Here is a 27,218-nt window from a genome sequence, read left to right on the forward strand (position 1 = left end):
TAGTCTTTATTTCGGGCTTCATCATTCTCGGGGTCAAAATGACAAATTCACGATGTTCTGAATGGGTGAGAGTGGGAATTGTTATTTCAGTTTTGTGGATGTACCTTAAAAACATTCAATAGCTCAGGGTGTCTGGGTGGCTCAGTCTAGTTAAGCATCTGACTTTGGCTCAGGTCATGATCTCAGGGTTCTCGGATGGAGCCCCGCCTCGGACTCTGCGCTCAGCAGGGAGTCTGCTTGAGATTCTCTCCCTCTGCCCCTCCCCCCACTTGTGTGCTCTCTCTAAAATAAATAAATCTTTAAAAAGAAACAACAACATTAAATAGCTTGCCTGGGATAAATGGTAAAGCCAAACTGGAGGTAATAGCATGGACTAGAATGGTTTCTGGAATCATCAACCTGGATTGAATCTACACTCAGCTGTTTATACCTGTGTGACCTAAGGCAAGCGACCTAACCTTTAAGCCCCAAGGCCTCCATCTGTAAAATAGGGATAATACTAGTACCTCATTCATCAGTTTATCAGATGAATTTATGAGGTCAGCAGAATTGAATGAGCTAAAGCACGCACACACACTTTAGTTTTTGACTGGTTCATGGTAACCAATCGGTTCATGTTAGTAGTTCAGCATCATCATCCATAGGATGTTCTTAGGGAGATAAATACATAAGAAAATAGTTCTAGAAAGACTTTGTGCTTGCGACTATGTTACCAAAAGGCAGTGCTGAACAAACGTTAGCTGTTAGTATCTTCATTGCTTCCAGCAAGCTTTCCTTGGATGAAAGCAGAAGGTATCTTGTAACGTTTTGGTGGGAGTACCAGATCTCTATGAACCACGCAGTTACTCAAAACCTATGCCACCGGCAGTTTCCTAATTGCTTCATCCTCCTTGAGTGGGTTTAGTGGACAACTAGAAGACCTAGTTTTGGGGGCCACTGGAATGTGATTTCCAAAAATCCTGATGGGGACTGGGTCCCCCAAATTCTTTTGCCACTTTACTTCCTGGCTGGGATCCAAAAGGACTCCCCAAGGCATTTATGCCTTTGGGTTAACTCTAAGGTGTGTTTAAAATGTAAATTCAGAGTCAAGAGTCTCTCATGGTTTGTCTCCCTCTCTGATTTCTTCCCATTCAGTTTTCCCTCCCTTCCCCTATGACCCTCTGCACTATTTCTTATATTCCACAGGAGTGAAATACTAGAGTAAGCTAAGAAGCACAAAAGCATTCTCGGGGAACCTGGGTGGCTCAGTCAGTTAAGCGTCTGCCTTTGGCTCAGGTCATGATCCCAGGGTCCTGGGATCGAGCCCCGCATCGGGCTCCCTGCTCGGCGGGAAGCCTGCTTCTCCCTCTCCCACTCGCCATTTGTGTTCCCTCTCTTGCTGTCTCTCTCTCTCTCAAATAAATAAATAAATAAAATCTTTTAAAAATATTATGCTATGTAGCTATCCCCATCTATCCTCTAAACAGAGGCAGAAAATGAATAAATGAACTGTTTCCTATATTTATATCCCATTCATTCCCATTTGAAGTCAGACTAGTTTAGTTTAGCAAACTAAACCCAAAAGTGCAGACAGGTCCTTGAAAATAATAAATGAAAGTCTGGATCTAATAAGGGCCAAGTATTTGGCTTTTTAACCGATGGAATTTCTTAGGGAAATAAAGGATTTATAGGTCTGAGTAAATGGTGATATTGCACTCAGCAAGGTTAAGGGCATGCAGTCTTTGACTTTAAAACAGAAACCTGTGGTGCTCAGTTATTTCTACCAGATGACAGGGACTGGTCAAGATCCCATTGCCTACCGGACTGCTTTTAGGGTTTATCTCAGGATCTTTCAAAGGGTCTTCAACAACCTTTAAATTCTGAACTCTTCCCTTTTCTTACTTTCAACAAGCTTATTCCTGCATTCTTTTGTGCACATATGTGCGCATGAGTGTCTGTATACACATACATGTGTATGTGGGGGTGGGCAGGGTGGGGGTTTGGGAAGGTGGTGGGATAGAGGAGGCAAAGGAAGGAATCGAAGTGATTAGAGGAGTTTTCATTGATTTTTATTCCAAAGAGAAACATCGTCCAATTTCTCTGAGCCTATACTAATTTTCCACCTCCAGTTCCTGACACTTTTTTTCCTGTGGTATTTGCTTGTGACCACCTTGCCCTTGGCTCACCCATTTATGGATTCCAATATATCCCAAACCAGAGGTCAAGAGGCTAACCTAAAGCATTTCCTAGAACTACCTAGGCACTTGATGAAATCTCAATTTGATCAAATGTGACAAGCTTTGCTCCAAAGCCAGATGGAGGCAGGGAGGGCCCCTCACCCCCAGAGAAGGCAGATAGACATGCAGCAGTGACACCTTGCTTGTCCCGGGTGCTGACAGAATCATTTGCTATTGCTCGGGACACTGCAAGGACAGGAACGTGCCTGACTAGAGCTGTAAGCATTACAGATAATTTAGAACCATTTTCTTTTTAAAGCTAGTGTTCATGCGGATGACATATCCAATATTATGATTTAAAACTCTCCTGGTTTTGGGGGGCGCCTGGGCGGCTCAGTCGGTTAAGCATCTACCTTTAGCTCAGGTCATGGTCTCGGGGTCCTGGGATCAGCCCTGCGTTGGGCTCCTTGCTCAGCGGGAAGCCTGCTTCTCCCTCTGCCTTGCCCCTCCCCCCTGCTTCTGCTTGAGCACGCTCGTTCTCGCTAACAAATAAATAAAATCTTTAAAAAAAATAAAAAATAAATAAAACTATCCTGTTTTTTTTTTTTAAACTGGTAAACGGACTCTAAATTTTATTGGGAAGTATAAATACCCAAGAATATTCAGACTTATTTTCTTTTCCCCCCCAGGTTTGTTGATATATTACACTGCATAAGCTTAAGGTGCACTGTGTGTGGATTTGATATCCTTATATACTGCAAAATAATTACCACCATGACGTTAGCTAATACCTCCATCATGTCACATAATTACCATTCCTTTTCTGTGGTGAGAATATTTAATATCTACTCTCTTAGCAACTTTTAATATTAACTGTAATCACTGAGCTGTACATTGGATTCCCAGAACTTACTCCTCTTCTAACTTAGAAGTTGGTATTCTTTGACCAACAGTTCCCCATTGCCCCTATCCCTCAGCCCCTTGTAACCACCATTCTACTCTCTGTTTCTATGAGTTCGGCTTTTTTTTTTTAATTCCAAAAACTCTCCTGGTTTTAACAAAACACTTAAGGGTGATCGCCTAGGGGAGTGGCTCCAGTATGTGAGGTGTAGCTGAATAAAATAAGTATTTTTGAACTTACTTTCCGCAGTCTTCTGCCAGGTACTCCCAACATCTTGGCCCTGGCCCTCTGCTCTTTATATAGTCTTCCTTGAAATGTCATCCAGCTTCCTTTTTATTAATTAATTTCGAAAAAAGAATTAGGACTCACACAGAGCAAGCTCTTTTGGATACAGAAAACCGACATCCTAATCCCAGGTCTACCGCTTAATTAACTATGTGACCTTGGCAAAAATCACCTGTGGCTGGCAAAATTCTAAAGACGCTTCCCCAAGCTTCCCACCCCTTCGTTATTTAACCGAATGCTAGTCTCGGTCCAGCTGTGTAGAGACTTTTCAGCTGTAACTAAATTTGCTAATCAGCGGACCTTATAATAGGGAGATCTGGAGGAAACTTTGGGAGGTGATGGGTATGTTTACAGCCTTGCTGGTGGTGATGGTTTCCCAGGTGTGTCCTTATGCTCAAACTCATCAAGTTGTATACATTCGATATGTACCTCCTTTTATATGTCGATCATACCTCGGTTGAGTGGTTGAAAGGAAGGAAAAAGCAGAGAAGAGTAGGCAGAGGGGAGGTCAGAGAGATCGGAAGTGTGAGAAAGACCCCACCCACCCTTGCTGCCTTTGAAGATGGAGGAAGGGCAGCCTCTAGAAGTTGAGAACAACCCTCAGCTGACAGCCAGCAAAGAAAATGGGACCTCAGTCCTACAACTGGGAGGAATGGAATTCTGCCAACATCCTCAATGAGCTTGGAAGCAGATTCCTGCCCATGGCCCCCAGAAAGGAGTGCAGCCCAGCCAACTCGATTTCAGCCCTGTGGGACTCTTGGGCGGAGAACCAGGTAAGCCATGCTGTGCCTGGACTTCCAACCTATAGACCTGTGAGCCAACCCACGTGTGATGTTTCCGACCCCTAAGCACATAGGGATTTTAACTGGTGGCATTAAAGGGCTAACACATCACCTATTTTTATTTTTTTCTGAATTTCAATTTCCTCATTCGCAAATGGAGATGATACGGATTCAAAAGGTTTTTCTGAGGATTAGAGGGAATGTATTTCCTGTTATTTTAGCACAGCCCCTGACACACAGTAAGCTGTCAATAAATGGCAGATTGTATTGCCTCCAAATGCCTCTGCTACCATTTTGGGCTGACGACTCCCAGATTGATCTCTCCAGCTCAGCTCTCTCATTTGAAGTCTTTCTCAGGGGTCCAAAGAGATGTTAAGTCAGGGAAACCATAGGAACTGTTTATGAGAGCCTTGGCAAGAGGAAATTTACTTGGATCTTGGTTTTGACACTATGCTGACCCTGCTGCATTATGCGCTCTCTCCATAGGAAAAAATGGAAGGATATGTACTGAGACGTTCATACGTGGGGCGCCCGGGTGGCTCAGTCGAGTAAGTGTCTGATTCTTGATTTCGGCTCAGGTCATGATCTCAGGGTCGTGAGATGGAGTCCCTGCCTCGGGCTCCGTGCTGGGTGTGGAGCCTGCTTAAGATTCTCTCCCTCTGCCCCCCCTCCCCTCCCCAGCTCTAGCTCTCTCTCTCTCTCATTCTCTCTCTGTCTCTCCCTCTCCCTCTCTAAAAAAAACCCAGTGATTATCTCTGGGAGGTAGGACTTTTGTTTTCTTTTTCACATTTTAAAATATATTTCCAGATCTTCTATAGGAACATGTATTATTTTAATAATAAAAAAGTAAACTATTCTTGAATTCTAAAAAAATACCATCTGTAGCCTGAGAACTACCTCTGTCAAGGATGTCAATGGACAGTTCATGGTCCTAGAACTTTCCACTGCATTCTGGAGCAGGTGGTAATATTCTTGCGACAAGTTTTAAGTTTACCTGTGACTGAAACCAGAGATTGGTTTCAGGTGATCGAAAATGACCGTAATAATTGTGTCCTATTCATGAAGGGTGATGCCAGGCAGTCAACTGTCCCCCACTTGACCCTGCAAGATAATGAATGAATTGCTGAGAATAGAAAGCCATTCCTGGTGAACCTCAGAATCCAAGCCTCAACATGCCCGGGGATTTATACAAACTTCCTTTTCTTTTCTTGGAAACCCACACTTATTCTTGTTTGAACCCTTCATGTGTAGCTGTGGAGGCCCTGAAATACTGCAAAACTATTTCTGTTAAGTCACCTGGGCCCCTAGGTCAATCTTGACCATTTAGCTGTGCAGCCAAGTCAGGAGCCAGTAAATTCCTTATTCCAAGCACAGTTCCCCTTGTCAGAACCCTCACTGACCTAGCTTAATTCAGTCCTGACCCACTGAACCTCTAGAACTTGGGAAGCGGCCTCCCTTGGCCAGAGGGGAGCCTGGTGTGTTATCTTCTGAGAACTGACAGGAACAGGCAGCCCACTTGCCTACCTCAGAAGCCCAAGAGATGCTTTGAACTGAAGCAAAAGCTTTCTAAACAGCTTCTCACTGAGAACACTCTGAGACCGAGCAAGACAGGAACGTTTCCTTCCTCGTTGGGTTTATAGTCTCATAAAGGAGAAGTAAGTGTGCCTAAAGTCGTGAAAGTAAACGTCACGAAGTCAATGTGCCGAAATAATGAAATGTGCCTTTAGTCAGTCTCCTTCGATGCTTCATGAGAGCAAGGCCCAGGTCCGTTCAGCTCACTGTGGTACCCCAGGGCCTAGCACAGTGCCTGGCTCACCATAGATGAGCAATAAATATGTGGCGAATGAAGGAACCTATAGGTTAATGAAATGATGACCCACATACTCGATTTCAATTTTGATAAAACTTCAGGGTGTGGTGAGAACATGTAAGAAGGGACCTAACCTGTTTTTGAGAGGTGAGACAGTCATGGAAAACTGCCTGAAAGTGAACATAGGCCTTAGCGAAGGGAAGATATTTTCATTCAGATGCTCCCTTGAAACTTGGAGCCAGCGGAGGGGAGTGCACACAACTCCCCCCGAGTGAGTATGATACCTGAGGGGACACAAGCAGCATCCTCAAGGTAACGTCGCATCGTGCATTACGTGGTCCCCACCCTCATCTGGCCGTGGGGGGCTGAAGGTAACACACTTTCTAGTCCCGAGAGAAATGACGGGCCTTTCTGTACACGGCCGTATGCTAGATGATTGGGTATGTGGGATATTACCGTATTCTGTTTTTCCCTAAACTGTGTGGATGTGCTTTTCCACACTTTCATCCCTGGAAACAACTTTGCACTCTACTGAGTATTATGCATTCTCCATCGTTGTTGGGGTCGATCCCAACTCCCCCTCTTAATCTGGGGGAAATGCCGACACTAGGAAGATTGGCATCAAGGGAAATCTACTGTAGCTGCAGCCAACTAGGCATCCCCAATGTGCAGTACGACGCAAGGGAACTCCCAGTTACCACCCTCAGGCTCTCCTACCATCTATTTTTCTTTTCTTTCTGATTTTCCCAATCTCTTTCTCAGGTATACGTGTATGGGAGTTAGAATCGAAAGAAATAGAGGCAAAACCAATTGAGAAATAAGTATTTTCAATTCACCTCTAAATGCCTAACAGGACTTGGAATGATCTATTTCCATGAATGAAATTAGAGCTAAGGCACAGGTACTGCATAGATTTTTTTTTTTTTTCTGGAAAGAGGGAGGAACTTTGACTTTGCCAGTTAAACTTTCACTTGTGACAATGTTGCCTATCATCGAGAGGGTGAGCCCTTGTGGGAGGGGAGGGCATAAGTGGTTCAGGCCAATAGCTGACTGGCTGAACTATATACATGGCACCTTCCAGCACCAACTTTCTCTGATTTTCATCTAGAATATTAAATATGGGCTTCGCCAGGATAAACCTGAAATGCTAGAGTGTCCAAGAGGGGGACAGAAAGGAAGACAGGGTGTGGCCAGTCCCTTAGGTTTGGAGACAAAGGGAGAGCGAGGGGGAGGGGGTGGTGATGCCTGCAGGTGCGTTTCTGTATTTTCCACACTGGGAATTGCTCATATTTCCAGAAAGGGCCAGAGCTCTATTGGCCAGACTCCCACTGAAGTCCAAGGTAAATACCTCTCTTTTATTGACTATGTAGAGATTTTTTTGTCCCTAGAGAACAAAGTGTGCACACGGCCTCATGGTAGGAGAGAAAGCTTATGCCCCCTTTCTTAGCTGAACCATTACCAAGCACCATATTCACCTGAACAATTCTTGCCAATAGCAAGTATTCCTGACTGGCCTTTTCCTTTCTCTAAAACCCAAAGTCCCGTGATTTGATTTCTACTGAATCTACATTTGATGGGTTACAAAACATAAAAGGTCAGGGTTAATAGAATTCGGAGGGAAGAGGCATTTGCATGAAAAAGATTTTCATGTCCCCTTTTGGCAAGGCTACCATGCTCATGGAGGAGAGGCCTTTACATTCTTTCACTTGTGTGCGTGTGTGTGTGTGTGCGCGTGTGTGCTGTTTTACAAATTTGCACACACAATTTTTTTTATTGTGAAAGCCAATACAAGTTGAAATTGGAGTCTCCCAGGGAATTAACTGTGGCCCTTTGTTTGACTTTATAGACTTCTAGACTACAGGGCATTCATCAGTAAAATGGAAATTATAAATTTTTACTTATTTATTTTTTGCTGTATACCAATTTTAAGTACCTTTTCTTCCCCTCCACTTTCTCTGATTTTAAGTATTTCCTTTCCTTCTCCTCTGCTTTGTCTTGCTTAGGATTACTGGTTATTATACCTTTGTGCAGCTTGTCCCTTTATTGAATTCTTCGCCCTGTCTGTCTCCTCTTCCTCCCCCCATCTCTGTTTTCCCTTCTTTTAGCCCCAAAAGGCAACCTGGTTAAGAAATTGAGTTCCAAGATGAAGGGGATGAAGGGTAGCAATGCATGGAAGTGAACTGCTGAACCTTTGCTGTGTTCACTCTTGATTTATGTGTTTTAAAAAAAAAAATCTCTGGATTTTTAAAAAAGCAAATCTGGAAATGCTGTTGAGGATAGTCTTTGGCACCAGCACACTCTTCGAAGGCGGTGTTTGCGATGACTTCACCCCTTTAAAATGTGGCTCTTATGATAGCAGCATTCACACATGCCTGAGGTCGCCTGAAGGAAACGTCCTCTGATAGTCAATAAACAATACAAGCTTTCTCCATCCTCCCATCTCCAGACACTTCTTGGTCAACATAGTGTTTACGAAAATGGGCTTCCAGAAGAAGGGCTGGGTAGTTGGATTGTTGGAAGGAAAAAGACAATTAGTATGTGTGTGGTTCTTTTTTTTTTTTTGATTTTTATTTTAGGAACGCGCATTAGCAAACTAGACAGCTGCACGGAGGCCCATACAGTTGCTTCTTGAACTCGGCCGTATTATCAGAGTGTGTGCGAAGGTTCGTTTGCCAGTTGTTGGAAAGTCTGCCAAGCAATTCTGAGTGTCTGCTTGCAGAACTTACTTTCCCATGTATTTCTGGTCGTCTAAGCGCTATTTGGGCAGTTCTGCCAAGCAGGATGAAGAGAAAGAAAAAAAAAAGAATAAACAAAATACAGCAATAATTTTGTGCAAATCATATTAAGTCAGCCACAAACGGATCCATTTTGTGTGAGTCAATTTTGGCGTATGCTGTGAAGAAGCTCGGGATCTGGCATAGCCACAGCTGCCTAATGAAGCAGAAATGGTGAAATAATAGGAAACTACTACTGCTAATAAATACATGTAAACATTTTGATTTTTCAGATCTGAAAAAGTCCTGGCTGTACGGAGATGAATTTTAAATAACGATTCTCAAGGGAAAGGCAAAGGGCACTGATAAAATATTTTGAATTCTTGCTATGTGCCAAATACAGGAGTTGGTGTTTTGCATATTTAAAACTCAGTGGAGACCCAGAGCAACCCTGTGGGGTAGGTAGGATTGCTTCATTTGATTTATCTATTTATTTTTAAGTTTGTTTATTTATTTTTGGTGATCCCTACACCCAACGTGGGGCTCAAACTCACAACCCTGAGATCAAGACTCGCATGCTCCTCTGAGCCAGCCAGGTTCCCCTGATTGCCTCATTTTAAAGACAAATAGACAAAGGCTCAGAGAATCAAGTATCTTGACCAGGATCACACAGCTAGGAAGCTGCAGAGTTGGGATCTCTGTTGATACCTGTCCATCTGTATATACTTTTAGCTCTTGGATTTTTTTTTTAAGCTTTTATTTACTTATTTGACAGAGAGAGCAAGAGAGCACACGCAGGGGCAGCGGCAGGCAGAGGGAGAGGGAGAAGTGGGCTCCCCGCCAAGCAGGGAGCCCGATGTGGGGCTTGATCCCAGGACTCCTGGGATCACGACCTGAGCTGAAGGCAGATGCCCAACCGACTGAGCCACCCAGGCATATCTCTTGGGTGTTTTGACAACATGGCTCATGTGTCATTACATAGCAATTCATCATATCATTATTTTAATCTTTTCATCTATAAAATTTCCAAATCAAGAACAAGGCAAGAGATTATATATGTCAGGGCTCAAGTTTATGAACTGGCTAATATCACCACAGCCAACAAACCGATAAACTGTGTCCCAGCTGACACTTCTGTTCTTAACCTTACTGATTTATTTAATGGCTTCTGTCTTCACTAGGAGCTTCTTAGCATATCAAAAATGCACCCCTCCATACACTCACACACATACAACTGGTCAGCAACCTTGAGAACAAAAGAGTAATGTTTCTCATGGGCCTTGAGTTTTTGATATGTGATTTTGTGCATATACATGCCAACTCAAATTATTTCTGCAAAGGGTTTCTTTTTTTAAAAATTTGTTATTTAAATTCAATTTAGGTAACACATACTGTATTATTAGTTTCCGGGGTAGAGTTTAGTGCTACATCAGTTGCATATAACACCCAGTGCTCAAGCGATTCTTTACCCCTCTTTCATACTCACGGGCTGTATTTTGTAAACGGCACACGGAAAATCAGAGATGGACAGTGATCATTTCGGTTCCTCCCCTTATTAGCTGTGTGACTTAAATCACTTAACATTATTTTTTATGTTTTTTGAAAGATTTTATTTAGTTAAGAGAGAGAGCATGAGCAAGGGGAGGGGCAGAGGGAGAAGCAGGCTCCCCGCTGAGCAGGGAGCCCAATGGCTGGGATTCGATCCCAGGACTCCAGGATCATGACCCGAGCCGAAGGCAGATGCTTCACCGACTGAGCCACCCAGGCGCCCATCACTTAACATTATTAGTCTCAAGTTACCTCATCTATAAATTGGAGCTAATATTAGTACCTACCTCATACGTTTTAAAAATTAAAGGGATAAGAAAAGCAAAGTCATTAGCACATTGGTTGGCAGATAATAAACACTCAAGATGAGCTAGTGGTATCAATTTAGCTTCAGCTACTGGAAAGCTGTGTGCACAGTTGTTAAAAACCCGGACTTTGGAGTCAGACTCTACCAGTTTGCATCCTAGCTTCATCATTCAATATCTTTGGGCTCTTGGTCCTGTTATTTAACATCTCTAAGAGTCAATTTCTTAAATGTAAAGTGGGGCAATGGTGTCATTTTCCTGCTTTGGTATTGAGAACACTAAATGAGATAATGAATGTAAAATAACCAGCGTGTGTAGTCAATATTCAATTAGTTCTTTTTCCCTCTTCTTTCCAAATGTACAAGCAATCCCATTTACAAACTCATTAAAAATGACTGCTGTGCTAACCTTCAGTGAGGACAATGACCACATATTGGATTTACAAATATTAGATTCAGGAAATTCCAGCACAGATGTAATATACTAATGCTTTGACATATACTAATTTCCTATGAAGATCAAAGAACAAAGACATTGTTCATACCAAGACCTCTAAGACCAAAGGGGAATAATAAAATTGTTTGGGATATTTCATAATGATTAAGAAACTGTAAACATGGGGGACACCTTGGTGGCTCAGTCGTTAAGCATCTGCCTTCGGCTGAGGTCACAATCCCAGGGTCCTGGGATCAAGCCCCACATCGGGCTCCCTGCTTAGCAGGAAGCCTGCTTCTCCCTCTCCCACTCCCCCTGCTTGTGTTCCTGCTCTTGCTGTGTCTCTCTCTGTCAAATAAATAAATTTTTAAAATCTTAAAAAAAAGAAATTGTAAACATGGTGTCCATCAGTATACAGCTATTCCATGTGGATAGAACAAGAGAAAAAGATTCCCAGCTCCTAGTTTCGTCTTTTTTTTGTCATTTCGCCACTTCAATCCTCTTAAACTCTCTTCTTTCTCCGTCACCAAATTAGGAAATTAAAATATGTCTTGCCTACTTCATAGGGTATTATGATGATCAAAAAAAGTAAAGCATGGAAAAGCATTTGGTAAAGTCGGAATGTGAGACAAAGGCTCGGGTTCTTTGTCACCCGTGATTCTGGTCATTTCTGTGGCATCCTTACCTGCTTTTCCTCACAGCACAGCAACCCAGTTTTTTAAAATGCAATATTCAAAGGAAGATGCGCTTCGCTTAATAGAAAAACTCATCCTTGAGACATCTTAAGACAAAAACTTCACTCTCTTTGATGGATTGATGGTTTCTGACTAGCTGGGCAGAGAGATTGTATGAAAGATCCTTATTCTTTGGATGAGAGTAGGGTTTTAATTCCTCTCAAACCAGCTGTCCAGGACCATAGGCTATTATTATCCCTTTAAACCTATCACCTGCTCCAAACGCACTAGTAGGATAACCAAAGCTCAGGGAAGCCTTTCTCTTGCTCTTGGCTGAAACCAAAACATCCTTTGTGTGAAGGGATAGAAGCAAGAACTATTTCTGCTTCAGCTCAAATGAGGGCTTATAAACTGAGAAGGATCTTAAGGGGTCTAGGGGAAAGGATTATGAAACATGTCCCCTCACTAGCCAGGTAGCTGGGGACTCATGCGGGAGATAACTATTTTTCTATAGTTGCTGTCTTCTTTTGAGGGTACTAGGGGTTCCAGTATTGGATCTGCTACTTGATAAGCATTTGATTGGGTAAACCACTCCAACCTTCCTAAAGCCTCGGTGTCCTCCTCTGTGAACTGGAGGGTAATATCAGGCCCATAGGAGTGATTTGATGATTCCATAATTCACATGCATAAGTTAGCTCCGCGCCAGACACATAGCAAGTGTTCAGAAAAATCTTGAGTGATTTTAATCACTCTAATTCTCCTCCTCCTCCTCCTCATTATCACTATTATTATATAATTAGGAGGAGCTCAGTTTTGAATTTGGGTAGCTACCAGATTAATTCGCACAGAAACAAAGGTGTTTATTAAATATGCCTTTTTCCTACATCATACCTTTTAGCACGCATCTCTTTAGAGCCCTCCTGGAGGTGCTCCATCTCTGACCCTCACAAATCACCCTTTTTATTTCACTCACTCTTAGTTACTTGGGGCATGAAGTAATTCACCAAGCCGAGGCACTGCCTGGAGTCAACTAATAAGGGGTTGGATTAGACGACCTCTCGGCTTCCTTCCATCCCTGAGAATCTATGATTCTATGAGTCAGTGTTCAGGAAAAAAATGAAGGGCTGTTTAGTGATGAGTGACAGTTCTGTCCTAAAAGAACAAAGAACTTACTCACTATGCCAGAAGCCATGTTGAAGATCACAGGATCATGAATTATAACTCCACTACCCTCTGGCAGGACAGGAAAGGAATCTCATAGACAAATTGTACTGGGAGAGATTATGGATTAAAGGCTCCAATATTCACGACTTTCAACCAGCCAGCACATAAGACCGTAACAAGTGCCAAAGGCCGCCCCTGTATATTTGGGGGAAAAAAAACCCCAAAACAGTGGAAATATCTCCAAAAGAGAAGCAGGAGAATAAAATTCTGGCCAACACAGTGTTTCTGAATCTCTCTCCTTTTCTGGCTACAGCTATGATAAAGAGCTCAAAAGACAATAGAAGCCATCATCTGTAAAGTTGTGGCTTTCAAGAAAAAAAAGCCATAATGATGGAATTTAAATGCTACCCCATCTTATTCCATTTACCATCAACTGGGGGTTGCCCAGCAGGGGAAATGAGATCATTTCCTTCTGAGTGGCTAGCCGAGCTTGCCCACATTCATTCTTCTTCCCACATCATGTTTTAGCAGGCATCAACACGTCAGCTCTTCTGAAATGTGCCAGATCTAGGGAAGCAGGGCATTGTCACTACCATGCTAAAGAGCTCCCCACCTCTGCAGTGGACTCACACCAGCCTGGTTTTCTCTTGTTTGCTTGGCAATTGGTGGGAGGAGGTGAAAGGGGACCCTCTGGTTCTCTGCCTGACACGCTGCTCGGCTAACCTTTGGGGACTGTTGCCCACCAGCTATCCTTCCGGAGGCCATGTGAAACACCCCATTTCTTCTTTGCCTTCTTTTTAAACACCCCCTTTCTGGATTCTGTTTCCTAGGTGGCCATGAGCCTAAGGAGGCTGGTGATCTCCGGAAGAGAGAGATGGAAGTTGTCCACCAGGCAAAAACATGCAAGCACCCTAAGACATGACATCATTTATCATGGTGATTCCAGAAATGCTACTCTAAGTTTTCCAGCTTCTCAGATTTAATAAACAATTGTCCTGTTTTAAATGAAGATCATTTTGATGGGGTGCCTGGGTGGCTCAGTCGGGTTAAGCATCTGCCTTTGGCTCGGGGTTGTGATCTCAGGGTCCTGGGATCAAACCCCACATTGGGCTCCCTGCTCAGTGGGGAGTCTGTTTCTCCCTTTCTTCTCTCATGCTCTCCCTGTCTCTCTCAAATAAATAAATAAAATCTTTAAAAAATTAAAAAAAAAAGTGAAGACCATTTTGATTGCTTTGTATATTACACAAGTAACATAGGAATACATCCTCACTGTAAAAGTTCACACACTGAACAAACTTGCGTGAAATGTGTCTCCTTTTACTCTCGCCCCTTCATTCTGATCTTATTCTGGTCCCCAGAGGGAACTGCTGCTAATTATCTCATCTCTAACCCTCCCGACCTTTTTATACATACCGGTGTATTCACACAGGAACTAGATGTAACAGATAACTCTAGGTTTTCCCTCTGATAAGTCTATTCAACGCAACTGCTCACTTCGCCGACTGTACCTTCCCCAGCTCCAGGAGTGACCCATCCAGCTGAGTTGAGGAGAGGGAGAATGAGCGGTTGTACTAGAAGTCATGTGTTTGGACATCCATATCAGACTGCATTTCAAGACTGAAGACTATTATTTCGGGATCGTCCAGTAAACATATTATCTACTGTCTTCTTTCCAGCAAGACGTATTAAGCTGTGCACTGTCTTTTGCACCTCAGGGTGAGTGGAGAATCTGGAAACAGGTTCATGGCACTGAGCCAGTGAACTGGGGCAATGTTCAGTACAGGCAGGTTGGACACACATTGATTTTCTTGAGCCATAGGGGCCCATTGGGCCCTTCTGGGATTCAGGAGGAGTGGTAAAGTTGAGATGAGAATCCAGGTTTCTCAACTACTAGTGTATGTTCTTGCCACATGACCACCTTGATCCACTAAGAATAGTTTTGCCTTCATCATGATATTAATAAGAAAGCAAGTGGAAAGAGATAAGAGTATCAGAGACCTAAGTGTTATGGAAGCAGGCACCAACAAAAGGAAAGGACAGGGGCGCCTGCCTGGCTCAGTCGGTAGAGCATGCAACGCTTGATCTCTGGGTCATGAGTTCAAGCCCCACGTTGGGCATGGAGCCTACTTTTAAAAAACAAAAACACAGCAGCAAAAGAAAAGAAAAGGACAGCCAAGAGTTGGGAGGGCAGCCAGAGGCTTCAGAATGTCAGGTCCTTCAGGGGTTTGCACGGGGCCGACCCTACATACTGGACCATGTTCAGATTTTCACCCTACCATTCCGAAGCCCTGAATCAACATTTTATTTAACCTATTTAACCCTTCTGGATGATGACTTTAAAATTAGTATATCGGGGCGTCTGGGTGAATCAGTTAAACTGACTGAATCAGTTAAGTATCTGGCTCTTGGTTTCTGCTCAGGTCATGATCTCCAAGTCATGAGATCAAGCCCCGTGTCAGCCTCCATGCTCAGCTTGGAGCCTGCTTGAAATACTCTCCCTCGCCCTCTGCCCCTCCCCCTGCTCATTCTCTCTCTAAAATAAATAAAATCTAAAAAAAAAAAGTAGTATCTCTTACCCAGATATCTCTTGCCAGTCACCAATCTCTACTTACTAGATATCTCTTTGGCTTATCTAATTGTCAACTCAAACCCAAACTCATCATCTTTCTACCCTCCAAAGGCATCCCACCTCCCAAACAAATATACAAAACCAAAAAACCCAACAACTTGGCTCCTCTCAACAGCTAGGGTGGAAAACTTAGGATCATCAATGAGATTTTATTTATCCCCCCAACCCCATACCCAGCCAATGCCCAAGCCCTGTCAAATTTCCCACGAAAGGTTTCCTTTTCCTTTATCTGTGCTGCTTCTCCATCCTCACTGCCACATCGTCCTCACTGGTCCCCCTGTCTCCATTCTCACTGCTCCCCAGCCCAGCTCTGCTTATTCTCATCAGACACATCTTCCTTAGACTTGCCTTCCCTTTTGCTGCTCTCCAGCTCAAAAATCTTAAAGGAGTCTCTACCTCTCCCCTTATGTAATCTGTCATGTCAAATGGAAGAGGGTGGCAGCTTATCCTGTGTTATTCTCAATGGTAGAACTAGGGCCAGTAGACAAAAGTTATGGGAAGGTTTGTTTCAGCTGATCAAGGGAAGTCCCTCTAAACAATAAGAGCTATTCCCAATGAAGCAGCTTGCTCAAGTCCTGGGTTTCCTGCCCCTGGGGAGATTTATAGTCAGGAGCTGGGAACTACCTGTCAAGGATATTGTAAAAAGGGTTTATGCATTAAGATGTAGGGCAACACTGCAGACATTAAAGATGATGACAGCTGACCATTTTTGAACACTGGCTCCATGCCAATCACACTCCTTGTTGTTTTCATGTGTTAACTCATTTATTCTCCTAACAACTCTGTGGTTGACAACCTTTTTATCCCCACTTTACAGCTGGCCCTAGCGACCGAATGCAGAGACTCTAGAGTAAGGCCATGATTCACTTCTTGGCCCTGTCACTTACTGGATGAATGATTTTCCACGAGATGCATGACCTCTTTTGAACTCAGTCTCCTCATCTGTGTAATGGAGGCAATAACAGTACCCGCTTCACTGTGAGGTTTGTGAGGATTACGTTGTAAGAGAACATATATAAAGCGCTATTTGGCACATGGTATGCACTCAGTGGTCACTATTAATCTTGTCTCCATTAGATGATATATTCTTTGAGGAAAATGGCTACATTTCTTCCCCATCCCCCATCTCAACTAGCTCAAGCTCACCATATTGTAAGTCTCCATTCAACATGTACTGGGGGCCAGCAATGTCGTGGTGAATGCCCCCCAGAGTTCCTCCACGACACTTAATACCTTGCTTAGTCATTTTTCCCAGTCTACCCAAGGTCAGCCTCCCCTCCCTTTTCCCTTCTGTGAACTCCACTTCCGTTGGTTTCTCTGCAACAGTCAATAACTGACCATGATGAACCAGTGCCCATTTCTCTGTCTGCCGTTTTTAAGGCACAGAGGTGCTTGTGCTTCCCTTCTCCGACCCCAGGTACCAATGAAAATGTCCTCACTGACAACCTCACCAGGTTGTGAACCGGACTTCCATTATACCGGCATTCTGCCACCCTGCAGGCCTCCCTTCCGTACTGAACCTCAACAGTTTGGCTCATGGCTTGGAGGTCTCAAGGCATTTCCTTAGGAAAGCTCATGGTTCACTTTGTTTGAGAAAGTTGGATGAAGTAACCTGACAAAGAGATAACTGTCTGTTGGGAAGCTTTGTTTTTTTTTTTTTTTTCTTAGTGCCCTTTGATATCATTTTCATTTTGGTTTATAAGCTTTACATGAAAGGGGTGGGGAGGGGGAGACTTTCCTTTTCAGCCATGAATAAATTGGTAGCTGTCCTAGAGATCACGCTTCTGAAGCCAGGTGCCTCCACTTAGCTTAATGTTTCATGGTGTGTCACCCGGCAAATTATGAGTTGTTTGAATTGATTTCCTCCAAACAGCTGAGCTACAGCTTTTGTTCTATTGATGTTTGTCTCAATTCCTGACTGTGTGTTGCTTCCAGACAGAAAAAAAAAAAAAAAATCACATGCTTATAAAGAAATGTCATTAACTCACAGAACCCAGTCTATAATTAGGTTTGAGGGTATGCTTTTTTCATCCACTGGAACTACTCTTGATGGTTTCAACTCTTTTGCCAGTTCTTAACTCTTTTCTACCTCCTTTGAATAGACTATGCCATCCCATGATCCTCATATCTATAAAACCAGGTTATATTGAGTTTCAAAAATAAAGATTTATTATTATTATTATTATTATTATTATTATATTTTAAGTAAGCTCTATGCTCAATGTGGGGCTTGAACTCATGACCCCAAGATCAAGAGTCGCATGCTCTACCGACTGAGCCAGCCAGGAACCCCAAGATTTGTTTTTACATTAAAATCACACACCTATTGACTGGGCACTTACTATGTGTCTCAGTCAAGCCCTTGAGAAAATAGAAATGGTGTGGATATTGGCCTGGCTCTTAGTGAATGAGTTTTGAATCTTTCTGGGGATTTCAAGACAAACATTTATAAAACAATTAGAGACCACCCTAGGTTCTAATATGTGCATTACATTGAATATACTCAAATGTCCCCCAAATAATCATGGCCTTTAATTAGTGAGGTTGCTCACTCTGCTGTGACTAGAGTCATTGAGTAAGGTGGGCTCTTTCCCTTCCATAAGAGCCTAGGAGCTGCTCTGATCAAGCTGGGCTGTCTTGTCTGTCTGTCTGTCTGTCTTACGGTGCTGTGTTCAATTGCATGTGGCTAGGTAAGAGCCAACCCAACGCCCCCTAACCCCCTCACACCTATCTAGGCATTGGATCTTATGAGTATGTGTTTTTCTTCTATCATTTCATTGGCTTGTTTTGGCCTTTCCTCAATTGAAGTGCTAAGATTTGAAATGGGTTTTGGGATAGAAAGAGAAGTAAAATGGTCTCCCTCTCCCCTTTTTTGATTGCTTTGTTATTTCATAGAAAGGCAAGCTTTACTTCAAAGCAACCTCAAAAGTAAGAGTCATTAGCACCACAATGCAAACCAGTAGAAAAGAATAAGCACACATACATATTTGATAAAGCTACGGGCAGGAGTCACATCAATTACTCTTACTCCTCCCACTCTCTGCTCAGCCCTTTCCAAGGTGAAAAGGTAGACTTGAAATGCTTGTATCTGTTTAACTCAAACATACACCAAGTTCAAGACAGGGGGCATCTGGTAGCAACTGTTTTAGGGGATTAGCTACATTATGAAAATAAACTTCTTCATTACTCTGACAGTTAATTTAGTAGCTTTCTTCACTTTTTTTTTTTTTGAGAGAGAGAGAAAGAAAGGGGGGGCAGAGGGAGAGAGAGAATCTTTTTTTTTAAAGATTTTATTTATTTATTTGAGAGGTAGAGAGAGGGCATGAGCCACGGGAATGGCAGGCAAAGGGAGAAGCAGGCTCCCCGCTGAGCAGGGAGCCCGATGCGGGGCTTGATCCCAGGACATTGGGATCATGACCCAAGCCGAAGGCAGATGCTTAACCAACCGAGCCACCCAGGTGCCCCGGAGAGAGAGAATCTTAAGCAGGCTCCACGTTCAGCACAGAGCCCAAGGTGGGGCTTGATCTCACGACCCTGAGATCAATGACCGGAGCCAAAATCAAGAGTCCAATGCTTAATTGACTGAACCATCCAGGCGACCCTCTTTCTTCACATTTTTAAATAGGCTACAGAAGTTTCTCCTGTTGAAGAGAATGGAGATATAAAAGCCCCGCCTCCATGACTTAGAAGACATACTTTCAATTGTTAGTTACAACTGCCATGGGGAGGGATCGACCCCATGTTTTCAGAAGCCCAGGCGGGGTACGGGAATTCTGGGCAGCATATGCTGGTACTGGGTGCAATGGGCAGCCGGGTGCTTGTTTTCTTCTACGTTTACCTTACTCCATACATGAGCTGCTAGACAGCCTGCAGACGGACTTGCACCTTGCCCTGAAACCACTCCTGCAGGAATGCCGTGGTCATCTTCGCGTGGCCCTGGTGGTTAAGCGGGGTTCTCTCCCCAAATGCCAGCCCACGCCACATTAATCAATGCCAAATCCTCAGCAGACAATGAGCCTTAGTTGATGTGCGGAAGAAATATCAGTGAGGGTTGGAATGACTCAGCAAAGATGACTTGGAAGAGAAGAGGTGGCCTTAAAGCATCAGTGGGGTTCGGCTAGAGAGAAGGGGTGGGCAGGGCAGTGGGCAAATGGGTGGGAATGGGTCGATGTGTTCGCTAACGTCGAAAGTCCATGCTTACTGCTAGGACACCACAGAGCCTTGGGGCTCCTGTCCCTGTTGATACTGAAGTCAAGCCAAGGAAAGTCAAGACTGGGTGTTGTCCACAGCTGCCTTTTAGCTTATTACTAATGAAAGAGATGCAGACAGGAGTGATAGCATTTGGAATAAGGAGAACAATGCCCAGGGTCTCTGCTTAAGGTTGTGCAGGCTGCGCACTGCACAAAGGTGTTGGGTGGATGGGCAGGAAGTGGGGAAATCCCACTGGCACAGGGGCTTCCAGAAGCTTGTCCTGAGAGGGGACTCTTTTTTCTTTTCTTCCTCAATTCATCTGCCTACAGGAAGTGCCACTTTAGAAAAGATTAATTTTGGGGTGCCTGGCTGGTTCAGTCAGTGGACTGTGTGACTCCTGATCTCGGGGTTGTGAGTTCGAGCCCCACATTGGGTGTAGAGTTACTTAAAAAAAAAAGAAAGAAAGAAAGAAAGAAAGAAAAGATTAATTTTGTCTGCTGTCTTTAGGCAGGAAAGTAATCAGTAGTTTTTTTTTCCTCTATTAAAACTTTTCTTTTTTTTTAAGATTTTATTTATTTATTTGAGAGGGAGAGAATGAGAGATAGAGAGCACGAGAGGGAAGAGGGTCAGAGCTCTTCTGCTGAGCAGGGAGCCTGATGCGGGACTCGATCCTGGGACTCCAGGATCATGACCTGAGCCGAAGGCAGTAGCTTAACCAGCTGAGCCACCCAGGCACCCCCTATTAAAACTTTTCTGTAGAAGGTGCTCTGACTTTGTTAAGCAACACATTTTAATCTTTTAATATTTTTCTCCTCCTTTCATTCTGTGGGGACTAATCATAACAACCATAATAATCAATAACTTATGCCATACTGGTGGAAAAATTAAAGCCAAAATGAAAACTAAAGAACATCCAACTAAAATCAATTATGGTTTCAGCAACTGGTTTCACATTTAGTAGTTGGACCTCTTATGGAAAAGAGGAAAATTCAAATTGGTGCTACTTTTAGGAACTTGTCAATTCATCTGATGTCAAATCTAAGCTATGAATATTCATTGCTATAAAAAGATTCAGAAGATTAGATTTCTCATCTCAATACTTACTAAGTGGTGTTCTTGGGCAGCACACTTTCTTTTTCTGTGCCTCAGTTTACTTGCCTTGGCTTAGTTCGTTTATTTTTTTAAGACTTTATTTATTTATTTGACAAAGAGAGAGACAGCGAGAGAGGGAACACAAGCAGGGGGAGTGGGAGAGGGAGAAGCAGGCTTCCCGCTGAGCAGGGAACCCGATGCGGGGCTCGATCCCAGGACCCTGGGACATGACCTGAGCCGAAGGCAGACACTTAATGACTGAGTCACCCAGGTGCCCCCCTTGGCTTGGTTCTAATACTGCTTTTTAAGCTCCCAAACTCACTATTTTATTATTATACTGAATACATTTGATGCCATAAAATAGAGCAGGAATCATAATCACCACGTCTAACTAACTATCCTTCAACATGCAAAATAAGTGCGTCCTTAGATTTTTTTTTTTTTTTTTGGTAGAACAACCTTGAATAAAAGAAATTCTGCTTTACTACTATCCTCCTCCAGCTGAAGATGTATATATCAGGCATCCCTTTTTTTTTTTTTTTTGACACAGAGAGAGAGCAAGAGAGAGATCACAAGTAGGCAGAGTGGCAGGCAGAGGGAGAGGAGAAGCAGGCTCCCTGCTGAGCAGGGAGCCCAATGCGGGGCTCCATCCCAGGACCCTGGGGTCATGACCTGAGTCGAAGGCAGACACTTAACGACTGAGCCATCCAGGCGCCCCGTCAGGCATCCCATTTTTATTTTTTTTTTTAAGATTTTATTTATTTATTTGACAGAGAGAGACACAGTGAGAGAGGGAACACAAGCAGGGGGAGAGGGAGAGGGAGAAGCAGGCTTCCTGCCCTGAGCAGGGAGCCTGATGCGGGGCTGGATCCCAGGACCCTGGGACATGACCTGAGCCGAAGGCAGACGCTTAACGACTGAGCCACCCAGGCGGGTCAGGCAACCCATTTTTAAAAGTCACATTCCCAGACTTGAAAAAAAAGTTTGCCCCAAAAGTGCAGCTTGGTTTATAGTCTAGTTGCTTAAAAACCCCAGATATTCTGGCAATCATCTTGGCTTCCTGTTCTGAAAGTTCAATTCCGCTAGCAGAGGGGCCGATGATGGGACTGTCCCCCTTCCTCTCACCTATAAAACTCTGGTCAGTGGTGTCATCACCGTGGATGTCCCTAGTGCAGGCAACATTCAGCACTTCCCATTCCTTTTCCAATAAAACCATGGGAGGAAGAACTAGAAGAAAGGAAGGGAAGGAGGGAGAAAAACGGCACATCTTTGTCCTGGGTTTCTACTTTACTCCCCATCACTGAGCCCTCAGACCTCACCTGAGGACAGCTGTGCAGTTGATGATACCATTAGGCAGTGGGGCTTTGAAACGTTTTGAGTGAGCCATTCTTCAACGAATGCATTTTACATTTATTCCCTACCTTATAAATATTGCTATGGAAAAACTGTGGCATTGGAGTTGTCTTCTAATGAGGCCTAATTGCACCATCTGGGGTGGAGTGATAGTAAATGACTTGCTCAAGGTCAAGAAAGGTACGATTTGTCCAAAGAGAGGCCAGAAATAGAACTGAAGTCTGCTGGCTTTCAGTTCAGTTTAGCATCCAATAAACCACATTCTCTTTCCTCTGCACATTTGATCTCCAGTGGTTTGCCACGGGCACAGATATTAGACAGCCTACAAACCTAAACAGTCATAAAATGGTCAGAGGTAGTAAAACAGGCTCCACTGGGAACAAAATGTATGTGTCATTGTCAGTAACAGAACACAACGCTTGAGTTCCCATTAGCAGTAGAGACAAGTCTACCTTCCCCCTTCCTTGGGCATCTTTTCCCAATGGAGAGCGTGATTTTTTGTTTGTTTCAGTCCAAAACAGATTTCGAATGAAAAAGCCATATTGCCTTTATATTTGTGCCTGCAACTGAGGTAATGAAGTATGGAGTTCATTTGTGAGTGTTTTGAATGGCAATGTCTCCTCAAACTTATTTTTGCTGGGAACTCAAATGAACGTTCTTTCAAAATAGTCACACTGTTGTAATTGGCAAACCTCTGAGACAGTATCTGGGGAGGGAACAACAGGCAGTTGGAAAGGGATATAAAATTCATAGACTTGCAACCTGAATTATCCATTTCGTTTACTATATTTTTTATGTTAAAACCATCGCCAGATGGAAAGACAACATTGTAAAATCTTTAATTGTGAAAAATGTCTATTAATGTTAGCCACCGGAAGGACATTACAATTTTATTATGTCTTTTGTGTGCCTGCATCTTATTACCAGTTTATTCAAAATATGTCCCATTACATTTATTACAAGACACACTTGAATATTTTTAAAATTTCTGTGAAAGTCTTTTGGAGGAAATAATGGGCTTGTCCCCCACAGGAATATGACATACTTCCTGGTTGTAGCTCAGGCTTCAAGTTTATTTAAGGATGCTTGCATCACTAACTCCTAAAACTGCTGCCTGACTCCTGATCAACTTGAGAGATTTTAAATAATTGATTTCAATAACTAGACTTACACCTCATCTTCTAACAATAAATGCACTCCTCTGGGGGTGATCTCTCTAAATGATAGAAGTCTTTCAGTTATGGAGAATTGGGGAGGTGACGTTTACTTCTCTCGGAAGTACTGGCTGTATATGGAAAGATGAACTCTCTGAAAAGAACTTCATTTTAAAGTGTTCAGTCTTGGGGCACCTGGGTGGCTCAGTCAGTTAAGCGTCTGACTTTGGCTCAGGTCAAGATCTCAGCATTCCTGGGATTGAGCCCCACGTCGGGCTCCCTGCTCAGTAGGGAGTCTGCTTCTCCCTCTCCCTCTGCCCCTTCCCCTGCTCGTGCTCTCTTTCCCCCAACCCCTCTCAAATAAATAAATAAAATCTTCGAAAAAAATAAAGTGTTCAGTCTTGGGGCACCTGGCTGGCTCAGTCCCTGGAGCGTGCGACTCTTGATCTCAGGGTTGTGGGTTCAAGCCCCGTGTTGGGTATAGAGATTCCTTAGAGATAAAAATATTTTAAAAATAAATAGTGTTCAGTCTTTGCAAATACCTGTATGAACTTTTCCCCTCTCTTCCAAAATGCCATCAATTCCTCAGAAAATGGTCTTCTTCTAAGCTCTGGAAGTACGCCTTACTAGGATCCCAGGGGTGGTTGCCTGGGTCAGGCTAAGCTAATCTACAGCCAGTGCTGCCGTGAGTTTTTCTACTCACGAGGGACCTTAGGAAGAGTATGGTTACCTCCATTCAAAGTCAAGTAATGGGGACACACAACAGGAATCCACTTTATTTGGGAAATTAAATAGGAGGGAATTTTGATTTTCCAAATTAATTTTCTTGACTCAAAGTGGGATGTGATGTTTTCACAACAGCTCTAGTGTGTCAAAGACCACAAGACTGTGGTCTGCTCATGCTTCCGAGAAAATAGTGTGTCTGTAGTTCATATCGAACTCAGAAGACAACTTTTTCTCGATAACGTGCTCGGTGTTCTTCCTTGAACCTGAATTCTGTAGATAAGCCTCTTTCTTCCAAATTTTATCTTTGATGATTTGTATCTTCTGTTTCCAATAATACATTTCATCCCAAAGCACCAAGATATTTTTGGTCTGCCAGTCATCATAATATTACCTATGTGAAAAGAAAAAAATGTGTAAGGCTGGTCAAATACTTTGTCTGGTTTCGACAATTTTTAAAAGGTCAATGTAAGAAAGAGTTATGCTACTTGGAAATATTTCTCAAAGCTTTTGTCATCTGAGGCTGCTAACAGATCAAAAGAAAATGTGTCAAACTTAGCAAATAATAACTTGTGTTGGTGTTTACTCTCATAATCCATGAACCAAATTTCAATAGGGCAATGATACTTGGGAGATCCACTGAGGAGAGAGTTTAATGACTAAGTGGATAAGAGGTGTGCCAACCAGACCAGTACTAGATTGTTAATTATCACTAGCTATTAGGGGGCGTTCGCTGACATTAGTTTATTGTTACATATGTTGCCGAAGTGTATAAGATAGGGTGTATTCTTCTCTTTTGAATTTTTTTGTCCTGACAGGTCAAAATTGCCATCTTTAAATGCCCGTCTTGGGTCTGAACTTCTTCCTCAGGTATTCCGACCGACCTTGACTATCAAAATCAACAAATAGCCATTAAGCCTCTCTGTGGGCCACTATGTTTGGCACTTAGCATGCATTAGCTCATTTAATCTTCACAACAAACCTGCACGGCAGGTCCTACAACTATCTTCACTGTACAGTGGGGGAAATTGTTATAAGGAAGTTAAGCAGTGAGCCCAAAGTCACATAACCAGTAAGTGGCAGAGAAGGTTTTGAACCTAGGTCTGACAGATTCTTTTTTTTTTTTTTTAAGATTTTATCTATTTATTTGACAGAAATAGAGAGAGCAAGCACGAGCAGGGGGAGCAGCAGACAGAGGGAGAGGGAGAAGCAGGCTCCCTGACTGATGCGGGGCTCGATCCCAGGACCCGGGGATCATGGACCTGAGCCGAAGGCAGATGCTCAATCGACTGAGCCACCCAGGCGCCCCGATCTGACAGATTCTAAAGACAATCTTTCTGCATCATTGCAATCTTATGCTGAACTGTTTAAAAATCATCCTCTGTGTGGGCGCCTTGGTGGCTCAGTCGGTTAAGTGTCCAACTCTTGGTTTTGGCTCAGGTCATGTTCTCAGGGTCCTGGGATCCATCCCCACGTCGGGCTCCAAGCTCAGGGGGAATCTGCTTATCCTTCTGCCTCTGCTCCTACCCCCAGTCGCTCTCTCTCTCTCTCTCTCTCTGGAATAAATAAATAAAATCTTTAAAAAAAATCATCCTCTGTGTATTTAGTCCTTATCTACCTACTTACAGGGTAACTAGGTTGAGGGGAAGCACCAGATGTTGAAATTCATTTTTAACTCCTACAACTGCTTGAGGAGGGCTAGAAGTCCCGCAGAGACTCAGTAATGACTCATTGTTTTTTTTTTTTGTTTTCAACATTTGTTTATAAAATTGTTACTTTAAAAAATATAACTCATTTTAAAAGTTCCTGTTGTTTTCTTTTGCTGACTTGTCAAAGAGTATTAACTCTTTCTGCAAAATGGCCTTTTTCTATTTCTCTGGGATTAAGGCCCAAAATCGTTCAGTTGGGACTTTCCTAACTTTTTTCATTGTTGTGGGGGGTAATGCTAATGAAGAAGTCACTTTAATAAATAAGGATAACATCTCTGTTTTGGGAAGAGAAGACTTTTCTCCGCGAAAAAGTAATTATACATCATAGAATGTTGAAGCCGAAGGCAACCGTGAGATCATTACATAATTTCTTGGTACCTCTTTTGTGGTTCTTATGACCCTCTGCCTTGTACGTCAGTCTTTCGAGTGTGTACCTTCTGCCATCCAGACTTATAATCTTCCCAAGGACAGAAACTCATGTCTGGTCCATCTTTCCATTCCTTAAAAGTGTCTTGCCCCCTGCCTGTCACGTATTCAGCAAGCATCAGAGATTTGTAAAATGAATGAATCAAATCTACCACCCCTTCGTTTGGCAGATGTGGAAATAGATTCATGGCAAGTATTTATACGACTCTAAGATTATATTGTTAATTCCTGGCAAAACCAAGTCTAGAACCCTGTTACTCTGATCGCCAAGTCAATGATTTTTCTGTGACACCTTGTTTCCCAGCTTGTTGAAAATGAGTATGGAATTTCTCCGAGTGAGCTTTATCCATCATTTGCTTTCCTCTAAACTCCTGTTGACTCCCTGTGGATCCAGTGGGAATATACCTACTGTGGGAACGAGTACAAAGAACAAACACAAAGCACAAAGAGAAGGGAGAGTTATTTGTTTCCTCCTGGTATTCTTGCCCAGAATGGGTTGTGTATTTAGTAGTGATAAGACAAATTTAAGCTTAAACAATGGAAGGCAAGTCAAGTCCTAACAGTGTAGGTGTTTGGGATACATATGAAGGAATTAGGTCAGTCTCAGCCAGAGCCTGACTTAACTCTACGTGAATGTGAGCATGTGTGTAAAATAATACGTAGTATGAAATGTTCTGAGAACTAAAGGTAAAAGATTAGATCAAATAACTAACGACATCAGCCTTTAGCAAATGCAGAAATGTCTTCTGTAAATTTGATTATGGGATATTAAATGAAAATATTTTAATATTATATTGTAGGAAGTGATCATCGTCAGGAAGAAACATTTACTGAGGGCCTAATTTGTGCTAGGATATGGGAATTGAAAGACAAGAAGCTAGAGTCTCTGCCCTTATGAATTTAGAATCTAGGGTCAGGAACAAAACACATCCATAAGCAGACGACTACAGAGGAGGACAAAGGGGATGATTGTGAACAGATTTGCGACATACGCACCTAAAGTGATGTTTTAGGAATATTAATCCATCACAGGTGTGCATCAGTTGGAAGACAAGAGACAATAGGTCTAGGAATACCAATGTAGAGACCATTGTCGTAATCCACGTGAGAGGTGATGAGAATGGGGACCAAGGCGAGAAAGAACACTACAAAAGTAAAAATGCAGAC

At 43.0% G+C, this 27,218-nt stretch overlaps 1 long non-coding RNA gene across 1 annotated transcript in view; it reads left to right on the forward strand.

Annotated features, from left to right (window-relative positions):
- Window positions 1-13,936, forward strand: part of LOC112810187 (uncharacterized) — a 54,909-nt gene extending 40,973 nt beyond the window's left edge. Inside the window, exons 2-3 of the long non-coding RNA XR_012376111.1 lie at window positions 4,611-4,672; window positions 13,605-13,936. This is a non-coding gene — a long non-coding RNA (uncharacterized lncRNA). The remainder of the gene's footprint in view (window positions 1-4,610; window positions 4,673-13,604) is intronic.
- Window positions 13,937-27,218: the final 13,282 nt, after the last annotated feature.

Source organism: Callorhinus ursinus, unplaced genomic scaffold, assembly GCF_003265705.2.
Source record: "Callorhinus ursinus isolate GAN/ISIS: 27379988/994484 unplaced genomic scaffold, GSC_fseal_2.0 scaffold65, whole genome shotgun sequence".
Lineage (NCBI taxonomy): Eukaryota > Metazoa > Chordata > Mammalia > Carnivora > Otariidae > Callorhinus > Callorhinus ursinus.